Source organism: Cherax quadricarinatus, chromosome 78 (assembly GCF_038502225.1).
Source record: "Cherax quadricarinatus isolate ZL_2023a chromosome 78, ASM3850222v1, whole genome shotgun sequence".
Taxonomy (NCBI): Eukaryota; Metazoa; Arthropoda; class Malacostraca; order Decapoda; family Parastacidae; genus Cherax; species Cherax quadricarinatus.
In genome coordinates this window covers 18,369,915-18,385,266 of record NC_091369.1, presented here as the reverse complement: position 1 = coordinate 18,385,266, position 15,352 = coordinate 18,369,915, and the positions used below count along the sequence as shown (strand labels likewise).

The window sequence follows — 15,352 nt, the reverse complement described above, 5'->3', positions numbered from 1 at the left end:
CATAATTAGTGATGAAAACCCAGATGACCCACAACCTTCCACCTCTGGTGCTGGGCCGGCTCGTTCATGTTCACCTGTACCAGGACGAAAGGGGAAACTATTTGCCCATGTACAAGACTCAGATGTGAGCAGTGCAAGTGATAGTGATAGTGATTTCAAGGTTATTGAAAGCAGTTCTAGTTGTGACAGTGAGGGTGAATATTCCCCAGTGAAGCTGCAGTATATACGACGTCGCATGCGGTCTGGTAGTGTGCCATATGCTCTTCCAAGAGGAAGGAGTACATCTCGGAGCACATCCCGTGGCCCTACACCACGTCCTGATAGTGAAGATGACGATATTGTTACGATGAGTATCAATGATGCAAGTGAGGCAGCAGACGGTGGTGGTGGTGATAGTGATGGTGGCATGAGTCATGTGACACCAGCAGCAGGCCACGCTACTACCCACGCTGCTGACTCTGCACAACTACAACCAGCCTCACCCGACCCCACACTCCCACAACAACCACAACCACATTACAATATCCAGAACGCACCAGCTGACCGCATCTGGGATTGGCAGCAAGATGACGAGTTTGTTCCCAATCCCCATGGCTTTGATGGAGGACAAAGTGGAATACGGCCATCATGTACACTTGGGAACAATCCCACTGAACTGGAATGCTTTCAGTTATTCTTCGATGAACCCCTGATGGACATTATTGTCAGGGAAAGCAATACATACTATGAATACACCATGGCAAACACTATTCTGTCACCAAGATCACGCCTACACCAGTGAAAGGACACAACTGTGGCAGAGATGTATCTGTTCTTTGCCACATTAATGCTTATGCCACATGTGTATAAGCATAGTGTCAACACATACTGGGCGACAGACCGCCTGATTTCAACCCCTGCTTTCAGTGACATTATACCAGCGAATAGATTTGTGTTACTGTTACGTATGTTACACTTTTCAGACAAAAGAAGGCCTGACAGAAGCGACAGGTTATATAAGATCAGACGTGTGTTTATGCACCTGAAACAAAAGTGCTGTATGTATTTTTATCCCTTCAGGAAGCTTGTTATTGATGAGTCTTTGATTTTGTTCAAAGGAAGACTCTCATTCAAGCAGTATATACCAAGCAAGAGGAAACGCTTTGGTATAAAGTTATTTGTTCTGTGTGATTGCAAAACTGGTCTGATTTTGGATATAATTGTGTATACTGGTGGTAAAACATTGGAAGATACCAGAAAGTTACTGGGTATCTCTGGTGATATGGTTAGAACAATGATGGAGCCATATCTTGGTAAGGGGCATATTTTATATACTGACAACTGGTACACAAGCCCTATACTCAGTGATTTCTTGCAAGTGAACATGACAGATGTGTGTGGCACAGTGCGTGGAAATCGTAAACGTATGCCTAGGTTTGATGCTGACAGTCGTAGAGGTGAAGTGCAGGTGTTTGCTGCCAATGACATCATGGCATTTCGGTGGCATGACAAACGTGATGTCACACTGCTGACATCAGTTCACCGACACGAAATGGTAGACACTGGCAAGCAGAATAGAGAGACCAATGAACCCATTGTAAAACCTGCAGCTGTGATGAATTACAACCTCAATATGCGCTTAGTGGACAAATGTGACATGCAGATTGGGTTTGCTGACTGTGTTCGCAAGAGTTATAAGTGGTACATAAAACTGTTTTTCCATCTTCTTGACATTTCCATGCTGAATGCTTATAATATAAGTTGAAGACCAAGAAGAAACCCAAATATGGTGAATTTTGTTTGTCAGTCATCAGACAAATAATATTCAAGTACCAAGAAACAACACCTGCAATAGACCAGCGCCCACGAAATTATGAACACATGTCCTCTCGTCTGAGGCCTGGTGATCACTACCTCATACCACTGCCTGCTACTACTGCCAAGAAAAATGCTCAGAAGAGGTGTTTTGTCTGTGGACATACCACAAAACGCCCACAAAAATGCAGAGACACACGTTTTATGTGTGAGGAGTGTAAGACTCCATTGTGCTTATACCCATGTTTCAAAGAATTCCACAAGCTGCAGCACTTCTAGAAAAGTGTCCAGTGATTGTACATATGTATATATATTATAGAACAATCGTAATAAACATTTGTTTACATTGTTTGTGTAAACAAGTTTTAGCAACATTATAATACGAGTGTTTTTGCTATAATTGTGTTACATTCAACGAGTGTATATTTGAACATTGCACAATAATTTGGTCTCACAGGCCACAAAAGTTATGTGAAAAAATAAAATAGTGAAAAAAACAAGAAACCATCGAATACAAGTAAATCTAAGTTTACCGGGTGTGCGGCAGTCGCCGCTGTTGCCGATCGCAGATCAATTTCAGCAAACTTCAGGACTCTATATCTCGGTAAGTACTGATGGGAAAATTTTTTTGGGGGGACTAAAACAATCAGAAAAATAATCTTAACATTTTCATAAGAAAAAATAAATTTTTTTTTTAAATATTTTGCGACACCAGGAGACACTACAGGATTGGGCCTTTCGACAGTCAAAGGGTTAATGCGTCTCAGTGAATATTATTGTGTATTATTATTATTACCATTAGTATTAATATGGTGTCCTGAAGACTAATAAGACGCTCTTAGTGATTTTAATGTGTGCCTGCATGCCTGCACAGTAAGTACATTTAGGTATAGGTACACATAAGTATAATGATCAGAGTATATACAGTAGGGCCCCGCTTTATGGAGTTTTGCCTTACGGCGTTCTGCTAATACGGCGACTTCAAATTATGACCAAAATTTGCTATACCGCAAGCATTCTTTCAAATACGGCACGCCCCACCTGGTTTGTTTACATTCTCCGTGAGAACATCTATTATGTCTGGAAACTTTCCATAATTTCAAGTGTTTAAAAGTTATTGTGTATTTTATATGTACAGTGGACCCCGCATAACGATATTAATCCGTTCCTGAGAGCTCATTGTTATGCGAAATTATCGTTATGCGAATGAATTTTCCCCATAAGTAATAATGGAAATCAAATTAATCCGTGCAAGACACCCAAAAGTATGAAAAAAAATTTTTTACCACATGAAATATACATTTTCCTACACACAAAGAGAAGGATACATGCACAATAGTAGAGTAGTACATGCACAATATATGTTGTGCATATACTACTCTACTAAATGAAGAATAAATGACACTTACCTTTATTGAAGATGCAGCAATGACTGATGAGACACTGTGTCCTGGGAGTGCCTTTTCCTCCTGAGTACTGTAGGTCCTGTTTGGCATTTTCTTCCAGAACAGGCCTTGTCACACTGTGTATGCCACTACGATTCTTAAATCTCTCAAACTAACCTTTGCTGGCTTTAAATTCACCAATATGAGCACTTGTTCCAGGCATTTTTCCCTGTTCACCTGGGTGTTAGTCGACTGGTGTGGGTTGCATCCTGGGAGACAAGATTACGGACCCCAATGGAAATAAGTTAGACAGTCTTCGATGACACTGACTTTTTTGGGTTATCCTGGGTGGCTAACCCTCTGGGGTTAATTGTTTCTTGGTATTCTCAATAAGCCACACCAACAACGGTGCTACAGCAGCAGCAGCAGCAGCTGACAGTGCTACAGCAGCAGCAGCAGCAGCAGACAGTGCTACAGCAGCAGCAGACGATGCTACAGCAGAAGCAGATGGTACTACAGCAGCAGCAGCAGCTGACGGTGGTACAGCAGCAGCAGCAGCAGCAGCTGATGGTGGCACAGCAGCAGCAGCTGACGGTGGCACAGCAGCAGCAGCAGCAGCTGACGGTGCTACAGCAGCAGCAGCAGCTGACAGTGCTACAGCAGCAGCAGCAGCTGACAGTGCAGCAGCAGCAGCTGACAGTGCTACAGCAGCAGCAGCAGCTGACAGTGCTACAGCAGCAGCAGATGGTGCTACAGCAGCAGCAGCAGCAGTTGACAGTGGTACAGCAGCAGCAGCAGCAGCTGACAGTGCTACAGCAGCAGCAGCAGCTGACAGTGCTACAGCAGCAGCAGCATCAGCAGTTGACCATGGTACCACAGTATTTCGATAATATTTCTCACCCTTTTTACCACTGGGTTGGCACTAGAATCTTTCTTGGGGCCCATGGTCACTTATTTTGCAGATAAAATCACCAAAAACGCTGTAATAATACGAAATGTTCCGATTGTATGCTTGGATGTTACCGCGGAGGCTGGCTTGTAAACAATGTCACCGGCGGAACATGTGAGGCTGGCTCAGGCCGCACATTAGACGCGTCTCGGACAAATAGTGTTGAGCGGGTTTTTTAGCGGTATGCGAGGCAAAATCTTAACGATAAAATGTATCGGTATGCGGATTTAACATTATGTGATGCCAACGGTATGCGGGGGTCCACTGTACTCTGATAATTATGCTTATGTGTACCTGTAACTAAATATACCTACACATTGTGTTGGAGTGAGGGTACACATTAAAATCACTAAGAGTCTCTCTACTCATGATGCCATAGTAATACTAGGTAATAATAATCTCTCTTGGGCTCATTAAATGTCATATTTTGCGTTAATATAAACATTTTCATTAATCCATCTATATTTTCTTCAAAATTATATAAGAAACACGTTCCATAGCATATAAACATTATACATACACCCACAGAATAAAAATTGACAAATATAAGATTTGTTTACAAAGCGGCTTTGTAGATAGATTTTGCCACTGAAGTGGCTAGTTTATTGTGCACCCCATATCCATCCTGTGGACGGTAGCACAAGAGCATATGGATGCACAAAAGGCCCAGGAACTAGGCCCCAAGGGGTTAACATGAATACATATGGATATATATTTACATATCTATAGTTCACTTATCTGTTACAAGCAAATTTAGGAAATTTACTTAGCATATCTGGTATATTATTTTCATTAATAAGATATCTTGACATGTCACATAGTTTATTATACTGCCTATCTCTGTATTCCTCAATAAGTGGACAATTAAGCACATAGTGTTCAAGACAGTGACACCATATGGCTGATCACATAATTTACATTTAGTTTGATCATCATCTGTGTGTCTCCCAAACAGGCAGAAGTACTTGTAACCAAGCCTAAGCCTGGCCACTACAACATCAGTCAGTCTGTTCACATTGCACGTTGCTCCATAAACATACTTATCTACGTTACCATACTTATCTGTGTTATCATAGTGGGTTATAGATCTACTCAGGCTTCTAATTGCATTCCTATAACAATCATTTTCATTATTTACTTCTCTCCTAATATTATTCCTAATGCTGGACACAGTTATACCAAAGTTATATTCTACATTCTCCTTCTGGGTACTCTTCTTTGCTAACATATCAACTTTATCATGAAGGAGTAATCCAATGTGTGATGGGATCCATAGCAGCTGTACATTAATTCCTTTGTCCCTGATTTTTTAGTATCTATACCTGGCTTCTCCAATGAGCATGTTATTGGAGTCATTATATGAGTCAAGAGCCTTCAGTGATGACATAGAATCAGTAATGATGATAGTCAAGCTCGGTGTCATAGGTTAGCTTTAGCGCCATTGGCATTGCAAACAATTCAGTTTGCAGTGTAGACGCCCAGTTGTTAATTCTTATGCCTAACTCAACAAATTTATTATGGTTCTTAACTAGGGAGGTGGCAACAAGAGCAGATGCAGCCCTGCCAGAAGACTCCTGTTTAGATCCATCAGTGTATATAACTTGTGATAACTTATTACTACCAGCTAGGCGAGAAATTTCTTTTTGAGCAGTTGCTTTAACAAGTGATTTAAGGAAGGGATTAATAGCAATGAGCTTCTTGGGAGGGACTTGCAGGTATGTGATATTAAATGAACACATCTTCCATGGAGGGGTGAAATGCTCTTATTGCCTACAGTGATACAGTTAATGCTGGTTATAAAACTTAATGCAATTGCACGTTTTCACAATCCATTTAGATCTGTGTGTATTTACTTCTAGACACTTGGTAAGATTCATTGTGACAGAGTCTGGTTCATTTCTCAACATTCTAATACCGAGTACAGTGTTAATCTCAACAATCCTATCACTGATACTAGAAATACCAAGCTCCTTCCTCATATTAAGACCCTTTGTAGATCTGGGACACCCAAGAATAATTCTGAGAGCTTCATTCTGCATTAACTCCAAGGGTCGGAGAGAACTTTCCCTAGCTAATATCAACATGGTAGCAGCATAATCAATTAAGGACCTAACATAGGCTATGTACATCATTCTCACGATTCTCACATTAGCACCATAGTTGGGGTTATAGCCAAAAACAGCTTTGAGAGCATTTAGCCTATCTTTGCATTTCTTATTTAGTTGTGGTATTGTGGATTTGTTAAAGGGTACATCTACACCAAGATATCTGTATGTTTTAACGTAGCTAATGATTTCACCCTGCAAATAGATGGGTGGGGGATGTCGTTTGCTTATTAATATCTTTGTTTTGGAGGAGGATATTATGAGGCCTAGTCGATTACAAATTGCTTGAACTTCATTAAGAATGGTGCTCATCTTCTTATGCCCTGTTGTGTGCATCATGATGTCATCAGCATAGCTTATAGCTATATGTTTAGGTGAGGCAGGTAGAGCATTTAGGAGAGCATTAATCAGAATATTAAATAGCATGGGACTAAGAACTCCTCCCTGTGGTGTACCTAAAGACATTTCTTTAGACTTACTTCTAAAGCCTTGATAAAGGACAGAGGATACTCTATTTGACAGGTATCCTATTATCCAGCAGAGTAAGCTACCACCAATATTCATTTTGGCTAGTTCATGTAGTATAACGGTTCTGTTCGCAATATCAAATGCAGATTTTAGATCAAGAAAAGTGGTAAAACTAGTAGAGGTGTGTGTGTAGTGAGAAAGGTGGAAATACAGTTCTGCACACTTTTACCTTTCATGAACCCATAGAGGTAGGGGGAAAGTTGGTGTCTGATTCTGTAGTACAGTCAGTTAAGTATCATTCTTTCAAAGGTTTTACAAAGACAACTAGTTAAGGAGATCGGTCTAAATGTATCAGGCTGTTGGGGCTTAGGGATAGGCACAATGAGACTATTGGTCCAGGAAGTAGGAAGAATGCCCTCAATGTAACTGAGATTATAAGGCACGTGCCTTAGAGTTCTGAGAATATCATACGTTATACCATCCTCTCCAGGAGCAGTTGATCGACCTTTAGTTAATGCATTATCTAATTCATACTCGATGAAGAGGCAATCACTCTCATCAATATTTTGGCTCATAAAATTAATCAGTTTCAACATTTCTTCAGAAGTACTCTCTAAATTTTTTCTAATATGAGATGGAAGGTTTTCATGCCTGGATGTTTTGGACCAGCCACTTATGAGGTCGTTTGCTTTTTCAAGAGGAAAGGGATGAGCAACATTGCCAGTCTTTTTCCTGGTTATTTTATTTATACCTTTCCAAGCCAAACTTAAAGGGGTGGACCTATTTAAGCCACTAACAAACTTTTCCCATTCCTGTTGCCTAAGTTCTTGCTTTCTATTCCTTGCATTTGTTAGTGCAGCTTGGAACGTTCTGAGCAGGTCTGGGGTTCTACATTCACGGTATGCTTTACCAATCCTCCTAGCTGCATGTGTTAGATTACGTAGCTCACTTGATCTGTGAGGACAGTCTCAATAGTGGTAACTAAATCATCATTAAATTTTTGTGTGCCAGTGGGCTGGTAATTCTTATACCATTGATCCAAGTGGTTAATAAAGTTATCTCTGTGTTCTTGGTTGAGAATAAGTTTCCTCCTTCTGAATTTAGCTTCTTGATTGCTGGAGATGTGATCAAGATTGACAGTTGAAGGTCTTGGGAAGTGAACAGATAGAAGATCATCAGCTATGACAGAGTCATGCATCGTATATGATGTGTTAAATCCAAGGCACAGTAGGAGTGTCAGAAGAATTATGCTGTTTTCTAGTCAAACACTGTTTATCTGGAGTTTATCTGGAGAGTGTTCCGGGGGTCAACGCCCCCGCGGCCCGGTCTGTGACCAGGCCTCCTTAGGTCAGAGTCCCAGGATGCGACCCACACCAGTCGACTAACACCCAGGTACCCATTTTACTGATGGGGAACATAGACAACAGGTGGAAAGAAACACGTCCAATGTTTCTACTCTGGCTGGGAATTGAACCCAGGCCCTCACCGTGTGAAGCGAGAGCGTTAACCACCAGGCCACCAGGATAACTGGAGATAAATATTCCTTTCGTATGCCTTCACTCTATATATAGTTATTCACGATCCTTGTGGGTTAAGTGCTTCTCTTTTATTATGATTATAATAATAATTTGTAATAATAATATAGTGGACCCCCGGTTTGCGATGGCATCGGTATCCGATAAATCCGGTATTAGATACATTTTAACGCAAAAATTTTGCCTCGGTTCCTGTTAAAAAACCCGCCATACGCGTTTCGTCCAAGACGTGTCCACGTGTGGCCTAAACTGCCCCGTGTGTGCCAGTGTTTACAAGCCAGCCAGTGTGCTCACATCTAAGGATACATTCGGTACATTCCATATTATCACAGTGTTTTTGGTGCTTGTTTCTGCAAAGTAAGTCACCATGGGCCCCAAGAAAGCTTCTAGTGCCAACCCTTCGAGAAAAAGGGTGCTAATGACTATTGAAATGAAGAAAGAGATAATTGCAAAGTACAAAAGTGGAGTGCGTGTGTCGGAGCTGGCCAGGTTGTATACAAAACCCCAATCAACCATCGCTACTATAGTGACCAGGAAAACGGCAATCAAGGAAGCTGTTGTTGCAAAAGGTGCAACTGTGATTACGAAACAGCGACCGCAAGTGTTAGAAGATGATGAGAGACTGTTATTGGTGTGGATAAATGAAAAACAGATAGCATCTCTCAAGCGATCATTTGTCAAAAGGCTAGGCAGTTGCATGACGATTTGGTAAAGAAATTGCCTGCAACTAGTGGCGATGCGAGTGAATTTAAGGCCAGCAAAGGTTGGTTTGAAAGATTTAAGAATCATAGTGGCATACATAGTGTGATTAGGCATGGTGAGGCTGCCAGTTAGGACCAAAATGCAGCTGAAAAATATGCGCATGAATTCAAGGATTACATAGTGAAGACTTGAAACCTGAGCAAGTGTTTAATTGTGACGAAACAGGCCTGTTTTGGAAGAAATTGCCAAGCAGGACCTACATTACTCAGGAGGAAAAGGCACTCCCAGGACATAAGCCTATGAAAGACAGGCTTACTCTTCTGATGTGTGCCAATGCTAGTGGTGATTGCAAAGTGAAGCCTTTATTGGTGTATCACTCAAACTACCAGAGCATTCAGGCAAAACAATGTCCTCAAGGCTAATTTGTGTGCTGTGGAGGGCAAACAGTAAGGCATGGGTCACTAGAGACTTTTTCTATGACTGGTTACACCATGCATTTGCCCTCAATGTGAAAAATTACCTAATTGAAAAGAAATTAGACCTTAAGTGCCTCCTGGTATTAGACAATGCCCCTGGTCATCCTACAGACTTGGCAGAGGGACTTTCTGGGGACATGAGCTTCATTAAGGTCAAGTTTTTGCCTCCTAATACCACTCCTCTCCTGCAGCCCATGGACCAGCAGGTCGTTTCCAACTTCAAGAAACTGTACACAAAAGCTATGTTTCAAAAGTGCTTCGAAGTGACCACAGACACTCGATTGACTCTAAAAGAGTTTTGGAAGGATCACTTTAATATCCTCAATTGTGTAAACCTTATAGGTGAGGCTTGGGAGGGAGTGACTAAGAGGACCTTAAACTCTGCTTGGAAAAAACTGTGGCCAGAATGTGTAGACAAAAGGGATTTTGAAGGGTTTGAGGCTAACCCTGGGAATCCTATGCCAGTTGAGGAATCCATTGTGGCATTGGGGAAGTCCTTGGGGTTGGGGGTTAGCAGGGAGGATGTGGAAGAGTTGGTGGAGGAGGACCACTGATGAGCTGCTAGATCATCTTCAACAGCAAGAGGCCACACCTGAGGAAACTGCTTCAGAGGAGGGGATAGAGAAATTGAAGAAGTTGCCTACTTCAAAGATTAAGGAAATGTGTACAAAGTGGCTTGAAGTGCAAACCTTTTTTGATGAAAATCACCCTGACACAGCTACTGCAAGCCGTGTTGGCAACCTGTACAATGACAATGTTGTGAACCACTTTTAGGAAAGTCATAAAGGAACGAGAGGTACAGGCCTCTATGGACAGATATGTTGTGCGACTGAAGTCCAGTGACTCAAGCTGGTCCTAGTGGCATTAAAAGAAGGGAAGTAACCCTGGAAAAGGACTTGCTACCTCAAGTCCTAATGGAAGGGTATTCCCCTTCTAAACAATAAGTTCGACACTCTCCCCTCCTCCCATCCCATCAATCATCACCAGATCTTCATTAAAGGTAAGTGTCATGTATTCTATTGTTAGTAGAGTACTACAAACTGTGCACGTCTTCTTCAGTTTGTGTGCATTAAACTTAATATTTCACGTGGTAAAAATTTTTTTTCGTACTGTTCTGTGTCTTGCACGGATTAATTTGATTTCCATTATTTCTTATGGGGAAAATTGATTCGCTTCTTGATAATTTTGGTTTACGATGAGCTCTCAGGAACGAATTAATATCGCAAACCGGGGGTCCACTGTAACTTGTAATAATAATAATAATTTGTAATAATAATAATTTGTAATAATTTGTAATAATAATAATTTGTAATATAATAATAATAATAATAATAATAATAATAATTTGTCAGAGGATCATTCCTTCTAAAAAATACATGAGAATGAATGACACTCTTCAGGTTGCTTGTTCTGTCTAGGCTGGAATATTGCTGCACACTAACAGCACCTTTCAAGACAGGTGAAATTTCTGACCTATAAAATGTACAGAGAACCTTCATGGCACACACAACTGCGATAAAACACAGCAATTACTGGGAATGTTTTGAAGTTCCTCAACCTGTACTTCCTAGAACACCGGCAGGAGAGATACATGATTATATACACTTGGAAAATCCTGGAGGGATTAGTACCAAACTTACACATGAAAATTACTCCGTATGAAAGTGAAAGACTTGGCAGACGATGCAACATCCCACCGTGCAGGGGTGCCACTTGCACGTTAAGAGACATCACAGTAAGTGTCAGAGGCCCAAGACTGTTCAACTGCCTCCCAGCATACATAAGGGGGATTACCAGTAGACCCCTGGCTGTCTTCGAGGAGGAGCTGGACAGGCACCCCAGCTGGGCTGGGGTTCATACGTTGGGCGTGCAGCCAGCAGTAACAGTCTGGTTGATCAGGCCCTGATCCACCATGAGGTCTGGCGTTGACCCCCGAAACCCTCTCCAGGTATACTCCAGGTATGGATTATTATTGAGGTTTTTGATATTTCCTTGACCACTTGTGGCCACATCCATCTCAGTCACTAAACTCAGGGTCAGTATCACTTTCATCTTAAAAGGGGTGTTAATACAACGTAGCATTGGTGAATCCCTGGTTTTTGCCATGCTGCTCTAGCTGGCGCTCAGTTGAACTGGTGCCCCCAAGTGGTACTAAGTGGTCCCAGATTTTTTAATACTGCAAACATCGAGAGTTAAGACCCATTCTTTGCTGACCAGGCATCTCAGGCCAATTGTGTCAGATTTGGAGGCAGGAAAAATAAAATTTGATCTACGTTTGGAGCGCTAGCAGTAACATTGTAGATCTACATTTGGACAGTTAAGGGATTAAAACAGCAACTTTGTAATGTATTTTCTTATGAATAATAAAAAAGGCACAATACCATGACTGGAACGATACACAAATAACCCGCACATAAAAGAGAGATGCTTATGACGACGTTTCGGTCCGACTTGGACCATTTACAAAGTCACACTAACCAGAAGTGGAGCAGGACGGCTATATATAGGCAGGAAGAGATGGTGGTAGTAGTAGTAGTAGTACAAGAATGGTATATAATACCAACAAGATGAAATTAAGACACATGCGCAACACCCGGGCATCTCTATTGTAGACGTTTCGCCATCCAGCCAGCCACTGGATGGCGAAACGTCCACAACAAAGACACCCAGACACTGCACATGTGTCTTAATTTCATCAGTAGTAGTAGTAGTAGTAGTAGTAGTAGTAGTAGTAGTAGTAGTGGTAGTGGTAGTGGTAGAAGTGGGGAATAAGGAGGACGAGCCAGTCAAATACAAAGGAAGAGGAGCACTGCAAGGGAGCTAGGTGCCCACAGAGGGAGAGCAAGCGCACAGAGGTGTGTGAAAGGGGAAGTGGTGAAATAAATGAAGTAGGAACAGAAACACGAGACAGAAGAGACAAAGACAACCCAGAGGAGAAAAAGGAAAGAGGAAATGGGAAGAGGGAGAAGAAAAAGAAAAAGAAAAAGAAAAAGAAAAAATGAGGAGTCAGGTTAAGTCACGGGTGTTCTGAAGTTTGGAGCATTTTACAATGTAGTGGGAGAGGAAGGCATCTACAGAGACGAAGCCAGGGCTAAGATTCATACAAGGAAAGTTGTGTATTAGAGAGGATTCAACTTGACGGCGACTGTTCGAGTTGGAAGTAGGGAAGACAGTTTTAGCAGAAGACCAGTCAATAGGATGGCTATGATCTCTGACGTGACAGAAAAGAGCATTGTTAGTGTCGGCAAGCCTTACACTATTTTTGTGCTCCCTAAGTCTGTCAGAAAGAGATCGACCAGTTTCTCCGAAGTATTGAAGAGGACAGGAGGAGCAAGAAATAGAGTAGACACCAGGAACATCTGTAGAGGGAGGAGAGGTATGAACGAGATTAGTGCGAAGAGTGTTAGTCTGGAGGAAGGTAAGCTTGATGTCTAAGGGACGGAGAGAATTGTTGAGATTAGAAAGACCGGAAATGTAGGGAAGGCAGAGGATAGAAGAGTTCCCAGGAGTAGAGAGTTTGGGAGAGAAGAAATTACGTTTAACACGTGAGAGGGCAGAGTCTATGAAATGGGAAGGGTAGCCAAGACGGGAAAACGAATTATGAAGAGTGGAAATTTCTGCTGGAAGGAACTGAGGATCACAGATGCGGAGGGCACGGAGAAAGAGGGAGATAAGAACACTTATCTCCCTCTAAACGGAAAAGGAAAAACCTGTATCTGAGCAGTGGACATGGACATCAAGGAAAGGAAGCAAGGAATTAGATTCCCATTCAGCTTTAAACTTAATGGAAGGGGCAAGATTATTAAGAGCTTCCTGCCTATATATAGCCGTCCTGCTCCACTTCTGGTTTGTAAATGGTCCAGGTCGGACCGAAACGTCGTCGTAAGCATCTCTTTTATGTGCGGGTTATCTGTGTATTTTCTTATGGTTTTTATGGTTGTATTTGCAGTTTCCTGGTCTCATTTGATAGAGTGGAAGATATATTACAGAAATAGATTTGATTTTGATTAGAAATGTTCGATTTTTGCCGATGTTCAAGAATAAACAAATGTTATGCATCCAGTACATGTCAACTGGTGGTTCTAATATACATTCACGAATGCGCTGATATTATTTATACGTACAATTATTGCAATATTGCATGACAGAAAAATCTTGTATTTTTTGGTGTGAATAAAAATTCTTTGTGAATAAAAAAAAATCAAATTGGAATTCATCTGTAAAGCCTGGAAATGTAACTGATAAACAGAGGAAATGTTATTTTAGTGCCAGGAATGCCTGGATTCTTTATTCTGGACTCTCATTTTGAAACTGAAATATTTCAGATTGTGAAATTGGCCAAATTACCAGTTTCTGATCACTTTATTGGGTAGTTGAAATAGTTGATTGGGCAGTTTCTTTTGCTCAATCGATAAAACAGAAGTAATGGTAGTGAAATAGATAAGAATTTGGTTGACTGGAATAATGTAATTGGCCTGAAATCAGAATCAAAGTGAGCAATATTGCTGGTGCAGTAAAATTTGTGATAGTGTAATTTTGTCAGTTTTAATAAAATTTCATACTTTTTGTGTTATTACCTTAAGAAAAAGATTCTCTGCCATTTCAGAAGAAAAAATATGTTTTTTTTAAATTCTTGGACCCTCAAAGGATTAAGAAATCCCAATTAACTTATGATTACTAAATCAGTTTGAAGTGTTAATACTCATTTAAAATTGTAATATTTTAAATTGTTCTAATTGTAATATTTGTGCTGCCTCTCTATTGTAAATTTTACTAATTGTAGTGTTTTTAATACCTCTCTTTTTTGTAATGTATAATTAAAATTTATGACTGTAATCTATGTCTAGTCTTAATGGCTTTTTTTGTACTTAACAATATTTAATTACATGTATGAAAAGAGGGGAAGGTACCTAGGGATTGGCGGAGAGCACGTATAGTCCCTTTATATAAAGGGAAAGGGGACAAAAGAGATTGTAAAAATTATAGAGGAATAAGTTTACCGAGTATACCAGGAAAAGTATACGGTAGGGTTATAATTGAAAGAATTAGAGGTAAGACAGAATGTAGAATTGCGGATGAGCAGGGAGGCTTCAGAGTGGGTAGGGGATGTGTAGATCAAGTGTTTACATTGAAGCATATATGTGAACAGTATTTAGATAAAGGTAGGGAAGTTTTTATTACATTTATGGATTTAGAAAAGGCATATGATAGAGTGGATTGAGGAGCAATGTGGCAGATGTTGCAAGTATATGGAATAGGTGGTAAGTTACTAAATGCTGTTAAGAGTTTTTATGAGGATAATGAGGCTCAGGTTAGGGTGTGTAGAAGAGAGGGAGAATACGTCCCGGTAAAAGTAGGTCTTAGACAGGGATGTGTAATGTCACCATGGTTGTTTAATATATTTATAGATGGGGTTGTTCGGGAGAGGGGTGGGATTAAATTATGGGGAATCAAATTCAAAATGGGAATTGACACAGTTACTTTTTGCTGATGATACTGTGCTTATGGGAGATTCTAAAGAAAAATTGCAAAGGTTAGTGGATGAGTTTGGGAATGTGTGTAAAGGTAGAAAGTTGAAAGTGAACATAGAAAAGAGTAAGGTGATGAGGGTATCAAATGATTTAGGTAAAGAAAAATTGGATATCAAATTGGGGAGGAGGAGTATGGAAGAACTGAATGTTTTCAGATACTTGGGAGTTGACGTGTCGGCGGATGGATTTATGAAGGATGAGGTTAATCATAGAATTGATGAGGGAAAAAAGGTGAGTGGTGCGTTGAGGTATATGTGGAGTCAAAAAACGTTATCTATGGAGGCAAAGAAGGGAATGTATGAAAGTATAGTGGTACCAACACTCTTATATGGATGTGAAGCTTGGGTGGTAAATGCAGCAGTGAGGAGACGGTTGGAGGCAGTGGAGATGTCCTGTCTAAGGGCAAT

At 40.8% G+C, this 15,352-nt stretch overlaps 1 protein-coding gene across 3 annotated transcripts in view; it reads left to right on the top strand.

The window, feature by feature from the left end:
- The window catches only part of LOC128701486 (inactive hydroxysteroid dehydrogenase-like protein 1), a 160,933-nt gene that overhangs the window by 29,088 nt on the left and 116,493 nt on the right, over positions 1-15,352 (top strand). The gene's annotated exons all lie outside the window — the stretch shown is intronic.